The sequence below is a fragment of the Hypomesus nipponensis genome, chromosome 6, assembly GCF_054491055.1.
Source record: "Hypomesus nipponensis isolate SF chromosome 6, ASM5449105v1, whole genome shotgun sequence".
NCBI classification, from domain to species: domain Eukaryota; kingdom Metazoa; phylum Chordata; class Actinopteri; order Osmeriformes; family Osmeridae; genus Hypomesus; species Hypomesus nipponensis.
Window position 1 is genome coordinate 8,588,244 of NC_140366.1, and position 8,333 is coordinate 8,596,576.

The window sequence follows — 8,333 nt, forward strand, 5'->3', positions numbered from 1 at the left end:
TATTCATATCAATCCTATATTTATGCGACTGCCAGAATATAGATTTTAGTGACCTCAGTAATAGAAAATGCAATTTCAGCCCCAACTTTATGGTCGAAATACTTAAATTATATCGGCATGTTGGCAAACATAGTTGCCACATGCTTGAACAGTAAGTTTTGCCAGTAGGCCCTATATATAGACTCTTTGGATAGTCAATTCCATTTCCATAATGCATTTTAGATTTGGACTAACTTTACTGTGCCACATAGTAGCATAAGTTTGTCACCGTGGCATTCTGTATTTCTGTAGACCATATGCAAATCACTCAACCTCTCAACCTCGTGGTCGTTTCCGGCAGTGTCTGGAATGGGGCTCAAACCACTTTGACGCTGATTCTGCCTGCTTTGGAACCATGGGCAGACTCCTTTTGCGTGGTGGGCATTCAATAACGAAAGGGATCGTTATTGCATTGAAAATCTGGATTAATGAGGCAATCAATTCTTTAGGTAAACTTTTCAAATTTACTAAAGACATTTTTATCATAGCAGTAAAACCTATTCGTGGTATAGGCCTACGAAAAAATACGAGGCATTGGCTAACCTACACCTGAAATCCTTTTTGAACCCAAAATCTAGTCAATATTTGATTACATGACCTTTTCAGCGTCAACAACTGTATTGTAGCCTAACCCATTAATAATATCTCTGACTTGAAATGTTTATCGTTAAATTAAGCTAAAATGTAACGGTTTAAGTAAATGGCAATAGTTATTGCACCACGTTGAAATTATATAGGCCTGGCCTACCCTAAACTGTAAAAAACGAAATTGGAAGAAGTCACCTTAATCTTCCTATTGAACTAAATTAATAGCATGATATTATATGACTACAGAGCTAACTGCGGCTAATTTTGAGCGATTGAAAAAGGCAATAATTATTATTTGAGACACTTCAGCTATACACAAAATGCATTTAGGCCTACTGCATTTTGTAGAAATATTGTTTTCAAAATGGAGTACTCGGTTTCAATTTAATGTAGGCCTACCGTTAGTGGCACCATTCAATGAGACTTACAGTAACATTTTGAGCATATAATAATACAAATAGCTACAACCTCCGAAATCTGTAAAGGGATGACTTTTCTTTATCAATGGGGCACTTGATGCATTCCGCCATCACCGACTCAATAACGAGAGACGTTTGGAGAGGTCAGTTAAAGGGTTTGCGTGCGTAGAGTAAGAGCCTGGGTCCTGAACCGTTCCTGTTAATGCAGAAAAGATGTAAGTGAAGCAAATGAGCTTGTGTGGAATCCGGGCTGCTCGTTCTACAACACGCATGGCAGTTATTAAACTTCCATTTCATAGAGATTTGCCAATAAAAGAAAAACTAAGAATTAAGAATCTATATCTTAATTTCTAGTCCAGAAGGACCACTAACAGTTGTCCGTGAACAGGAAACTAAATTTAATACAGTTGGAAAAAAACAAAGAAACAGTTATGGGTCAAAATGATTTGGGGAATTATAAAACTAGAGAACTTCTACGCTTATCTTTCTTAATACCATTATAGCCTATGATCTCATTTGTATTTAATCCAACCGTTTTTAGTTTTGTTAAAGGAATGTCTTGACGTTTTATAACACAACTAACTTGGGAAATATAAATAACTTACATCGACAATATTCTCTATCAGTATGACAGTTGTGTCAAAGTGTTTGTGTCCGGTCCATCGTACGTATTATGAAAGACGTAGCCTATTGTAGATCCTATTCATTTAGAAGCCTATCATTTTGCTTTATTTGTACTTTCTTTCGATTAGGATTTCTGTAACTTTCTTTTGAAGGCTACAGTAAAAAATGTTTTACTGAAGCCCAATGTGTTATATAGTCTACATAAAAAAGTTTAATTTGAACGTCATGGCACAGCACAGATAAGCTACTCTTAGCTCTAACTGTCAGTCTTTTGTCATTAAAGGTAATTAAATGTTACCTTAGATGGTAAATAATGGATTAAAGGTAAATTATTACTTAGTCATTGTAAAAGGAAATATAAAAAAGACAAGTCATAGTGTAAAAGCTGCAATCGTGTTCCTGTAAATTTGAAGAACGAAAAATGTGCACGTGGGGACTTTAGCACGTGGAGTTTTTATTATAATACATATATATTTTTAATCTTCACATGTAGAGCACCTTGCACATATACGTCGACAAACTTTTTTGTTAAAATGTGTCTATTTATTTTTTAATCCATCTAGGTATCAGTTATTGAATACAACTGACAGTCAACTGAATGGTGTCGACAGAGGGGTCCACGTCTTACAAATAATGGGAAGCCGCCTTAAGATCCTGTCATCCACTCAATATTCTGTATTCAATTACTGTCGTTGATTTTTGGATTTGTAGGTAAGAAATGGGGTGTAATACGTATGTTAGCAAGGTCTGTTAATAGAAATGAATGATTGATGTATGTTTGTAAGGTTTACAATGTGATGTATTGGTCATGGATAACAAACGTTGACATGACCTATCTCAGATGAGATTCCTGCAAAATTGTCGATTACCTCGTATTGTGGTTTGGTTTTTAGTTTATGATTATCTATTTGTTGTTTTTTTCACATCAAAAGGCAATAATGAGTGCATCAGAGAGCTTCTGGTCATTCGCTGTACATTGTATTTTCATACTGACTGTCTGTATGAATCCCTTGTATTAAGAGAGCAGCTAAGTACAGCCTGTACCTTGTTGTGATCCAATTTCAAGAGTATTCTCTGTGTGTACAAGACTATGCTCGATGTCTTACAAGACTGTTAATTCTGGGACACAATCACATTAGATATTGGCTCATATTGCAGCACACGGACATTTGTGCAGACAGTGGATTCATGAATATGAAGATATTATCTATGGATCTTCTGAGGGCCACTTGGTAAAATGAATATGCAGACATCCGTCAAGAACAAGACAGACCTTAAAGGAAAACCCACTTGTGTGGACATGGCTGAGCTGTACCTATGATACACTGTGCATACTTGAACGCTGGGATTGTTGCTTTGATGTGTATCAACTGTCCTAAATTAGAGTTTGTGGATGCTGACTGTAACAAGACAGCAGTTGTCTTCACATTTATCCTGCTCTGCCTATTCACCTGCGAGGGTTCATTCCAAGAAATGTATACAAACATTTCACATATCAGAAGGTTTCAGAATTCTGTTACGTCATTTGACCGAGTAATCCATTGGAAATATTTTAATCTTGTTTTCATCTGTTATACGGTTTTCCTACAGTCACATTCTGCTGACAAGGAGGACAAAGTATCCACTACCAAGTAAATAGGCACTTGACAGTGTTTAAGTCTCAATTATATGCATTTTTTCCAGGTCTATTTTTTCAAGCGTATATGTCACAATTAATTTAGGGAACCAGACACACCCTTGTGCCTGATTACATTTTTCCTCTAAATTCCCTCATATCTCTGTCTAAAATATCTTGAGAAAATTGCCCTCAGATTATCAGCAAGCATTTGAGAAGGGAAGTAAAATGTTGTATCTGAAATGAGAAAGACATGGTGATTATGGGACTCATCACGCCTGTGTCCTCTTTTGTGTAAAGACCACTACAAAGCCATTATGGTGTGAAAAGACATGTTTTCACGCTCACAGGCCCATCATTTTCGCCGCAGTCTAGGTCCATCATTAACACTTGGTCTCTGTAGCGGGTGACTTTATTGACTGGTCCCCTCCGTTGTAAACAGAAGAGCGATCTTCTGACGAACAGCCTTTCTGGATCATTTCTGACCTCTTCATTGCATATTGCTTTGGGAAATTGGTTGTGTCCTGGCCACTTCTTAATGGTCCTTTTGTGCACCCTTAAATGACCATCATTAGCGTACAATGCAGGTGTTTATTAGAAGAGAGGGGTACAGTAGCTTGCTTTGCTTCTGTGGTTTGCAAGGGTTGAGGTTAGCATCTACCTTGTAATCGCTTTATAAATAGTATGACATGTGGTTGGGAGCCCGTGTGCTGTACTATCTCACAAATGTGCCTTGAACAATATTTGGTATTTTTAATAAACAAAAATATTCAAGATTTCCCCCAGCTTCCTGTCAGATTTCACATTCATAGGGATATATTGCAAAACAGTATAATTGTTTGGCTGTACTATTGATGCGCGTGCAGATGTGTGCGGCCTGTGAACGTATGACATTTTGCCCGTAGATTCACCTCTTTCCAAAGGTTCTTTTTAAAAATCTCCCTCCCCCCTGTTTTTTTTCCATCTCTCTCTCCTGGCCCTCATTCTCTCCCTTCTTCGTTTAATCCCCTGCTCTTGTGAGGAGCAATAGGACAAGCAGCTGTGCTCCCGCGGCTCTTGGAAAGGCAGCCACTCGAGTCCGTCACAGGAGGGGTCCAGACCACCTGGCTCCTGGGCACCCAGGCTCTCAGCAGTGGGAGGAAGCCGGGGCCAGAACTCACACTAAAGGCAGAGAGTGGATGGGGGGAGGGGAAGCTACAGTGACCTCTGACCTACAGCATCCACTGCTCCCAGCAGTGTGTCCGCACACACATCAACACACAAAGATTTATAAGAGCGTTTTTTTTATGTAGTGTACTGTAAGGGAAAGAAAATCTGTTATATTGTTCGGTTGCATCCTGCTCTTTGAAATAACATGTTTTCCAACACAAACCTAACCAAGAACAGCTTTAAGGGTTCCAGCACACATGCATGAAGGCAATTCACAGGTCTGAGCCCTCTCCATGGTACAAAAAGCAATGTCTGCAACATCTCTATCTATAAGCCACACAGAGCTTGGCAAGAAGAACAACAAAGAGAGATGGAGGTCAACTGCTACGTACTCTGCTGAACTCAACCTGTTTTCTACCTCAAGCCTTAAGGTCAAGGCAGAAACCACATACAATGGTACACTTTGGTTTATTTAGTATGTTAACAACAGAAAAAAAAAAACATATCGGCCATTTTAGTCAGGTCTTGTAAGAGATTTGTAACATTCCCTTCGGAAAATGACAAAAGAAAATGTGGACAACACATACATAAATGTGAACAATGATTTGGCACATTATAAAATGTGTATTTTTCTAAACTTGCATTGGCAATGGAGCCACATGGACTGGTTTTCAGTTGAGTCTTACTTTGCTGAGGTGCTCTTGAGAGTGTGGGGTGTCAGGCAGGCAAGCCCCCACTCAAAGACCTCTAGAAGATCTCCAGAGCGCCACAGTGGGATTATCATGCAATGCTGACAAACCTACGATTCACCAAGCATGTCTGTGAGTTTGAAAGAGTTCGAGAGGGCACTGTGAAAACACACGGCTGCTTGTGCTAGCCAGGCTAGCCAGTCAAAGGCCAACACAGGGCTCCACACAATATGTGACCTGAACGTCTGGCTTTTAAATGGCTGTTCACTTCCAGTTCTACTACATAACCACCTGATTTCCTGTCTGCCATGAATCTGTGGCATAAACAAGTTATTTTGTTTGTAGCACACAGTGTCAACTGAGACATTAATTCAGCCCCCCCTCCAGCCCATATCCTCAAGGTAAATATCCTCCTCAGTATAAATACCGCCCTCACCCATGCCACTGCATTGCTAGCTTTTCCCACTGGCTAGTGGTGGTCATCTGAAGTAGTCAAGAGTGAAAGGACAAGTGACACCATGACATCAGTAACAGTGGTGCCATGACTTGGATACACAGTTGGGTTCAGCTCAACAATCTGGGCTCCCACCCTGTGTTATGTATGAATGACTTCAAGGAGAGTGTAAGCAAGTTTAAGTTGATGAACTCATTCCTGTGATATGAATATCAGCCGTGGCATTTGATTTTTTTCAGTGTTGCAGCTAAAGCAGTGGTTGAAATTGATCAGTGGTGTGCATGATCAAACCGTGGCACGGGTAAGTGAAGGAGGACTGGATGAGCCATGCAGTGACCTGTGATGCCCACACACATTTGTGACCCGTAAAAGAGGGACCGGGACTGAAAGTGTCCTCAGATAATTTGAATGCTATGTATAAATATTACACTAAGAATATGATTTGCAAAAACTAATTTTGGGATGTTACACTTATTTAATGTTGATGTAAAATCATTAGGCCTAATGAATTAAAATGTTAATTAAAATGTGTATGGTTTGTGTGAGTTCATGGGATTGATCCTTGATCATGAAAACACATCCTTGAGGTTCTTCATCTTGAGGTTGTTCATTATTGAGCCTTCTTATTCCCTTTTCATTATGGATATATGCGAGAGTTTGCTTAGTTGAGATAAGGCCTTATATAAGGGAACGAGCCTAACACGTCATCTAACCTGAATGAGACTGGAGAATGAGCTATACAGTGTAAATTGTGACTTTATGAAGATGCAATATCGATCATTGAGATCCAATTTCAATTAACAAAGATTTTTATTGAATAGTAAAAAGGGGAAACAGCTAATAATCCTAGTCACCGAATTGTCACACACAAAGCTACTTTCACTTACCGTGATAATTCATCGTGTTTAGTTGCCCAACTGCTCCCCTCTGTGGACAAAACAACCATGCCACAGCTGTGCCCCTTATCTTTCAAACTCAGTGGATTTATTATGAAACAAACTTTTGTTCGCATCGAACGTACACAAATTGTTTAAACAACTGATTGAGAGTCACTGAATCAACTGATGTCACAGTATTCTAGTGAAATGTCGCGCAAGATAAATTCTTAAGTAGCCATAAGGCAATATTTTAGATTAGCATATCGGATTGTAAAATCATGTTTCTACGATTGCTTGTTTTAATAGTGTTTCTCGGCAGTGATAATTAACAACACTATGGGAAAACTGAATAGGTATTGAATAAGGTTATGTCCTGTTAACAACGACGCCCGTGTAGACGTAATTTTAATCAAATCATTTGGTGCCATCTTGTGGCTAAACACTAGCTGCTCCGCTGATGAAAAAACTGTAAATTTCTTCATTTAGAAAACCTAATTAAATATGAAAAAATACACATATAAACCAAACATTTGTGTTTATAAGATACAAATTTACCAGTAATTATTCAGTAACATCAGCGGAATTTCGGAAGTGTATGGAATTAACAGATATTTTACAATGACAAAAGGAAGAAGGGGCTCCCTGTTTTACATGAATGGGGTTCCATGGCTAAGAATAAGACACTGCATGAATTTGTACCCAGTCTTTCCCCTTAGTCGGCAACAATGCCATGTTTGAAAGCAGAACACAAGTTGTGTGTTCATTAGGGTTCCTCCCCATGCCCTTCACTAGGCCAGCTGTCCATATTGGATGCAACGTGTCCAACATGGGTCACAAAGGAACCAAGTGACAGCATTGACAAAAACGCTGAGATACTTTACTCCTCATCTCTTGCTTGGAAATAAGCTGACCCAACTGACACTGCTGAAAAGCAACACCGCCTCCATAGCTCTCTGCTTCGCCACAACAGCCCCTCTCTTTTCCGTTTTGTGTGAACTCTGCACAGCTGCACTCATCTATATTTGGTGTCGTCTTTTGTGAATGAACACAAGCGACACAGTTACAGAATTTCGAGTGTGTCTTAAAGGTTTACACTCTCCCCCTGCAATTTTGTCTGTGGGTATAAGGTTTAGTAAAGCTGTCACTACTGGAAAAACAATTCAGAGCCATGTATCATTATTTGTTTCATGACATGTAGGAAGTGTAGGCCTACGCTATAGAGTTCAAAATGTCCATCACAATAACCTCACGAAACATTAGCGTTATGGGATCACAATGGAAATCAAGCAGAAACGCTTGTAAGATAGTGCATGTCATTTCTGTCAAACGTTGTTACAATGCCACATAGGCCTATAGGCATTTTAACACTTTACCAAGACATACAGTAGCCTACCAGTCCAAACTTTTGACTGGTACTGTACATTTACTTAAAATTAAGTTAGGCTAAGTTGGGCAACTCATTAATTAATGTGTCCAATTTTCAGGGTTGGCTATTATCAATTATCAGTTATCAATAGGCCTACACATATTTCTGCTCAACGAAGTCACCATCCTTCAGACATTCCTACATTTCAAAAAGGCATCAACTGCATTAACGATAATATCCAGGTCAAACAGGTTTATTATATACATATTCATAAATATTCAGGTTCATTACATACTAGTTCACGAGAACACATCTTACATTTGTTAAATGACTGAACAATTTGAACACAACACAAACATTCCGTAAACGACCACCATCTGAAAATCAAGAATAGGCCTATTTCACAAAGTATTGCCCATTTCTGCCGTCGAAAAGTGAAATTGTGGACAATGACTATTTCGAAAGTAGAGGTCATCCATATTTTTTTTTTTATCTTGATGAATGTTCTTTTG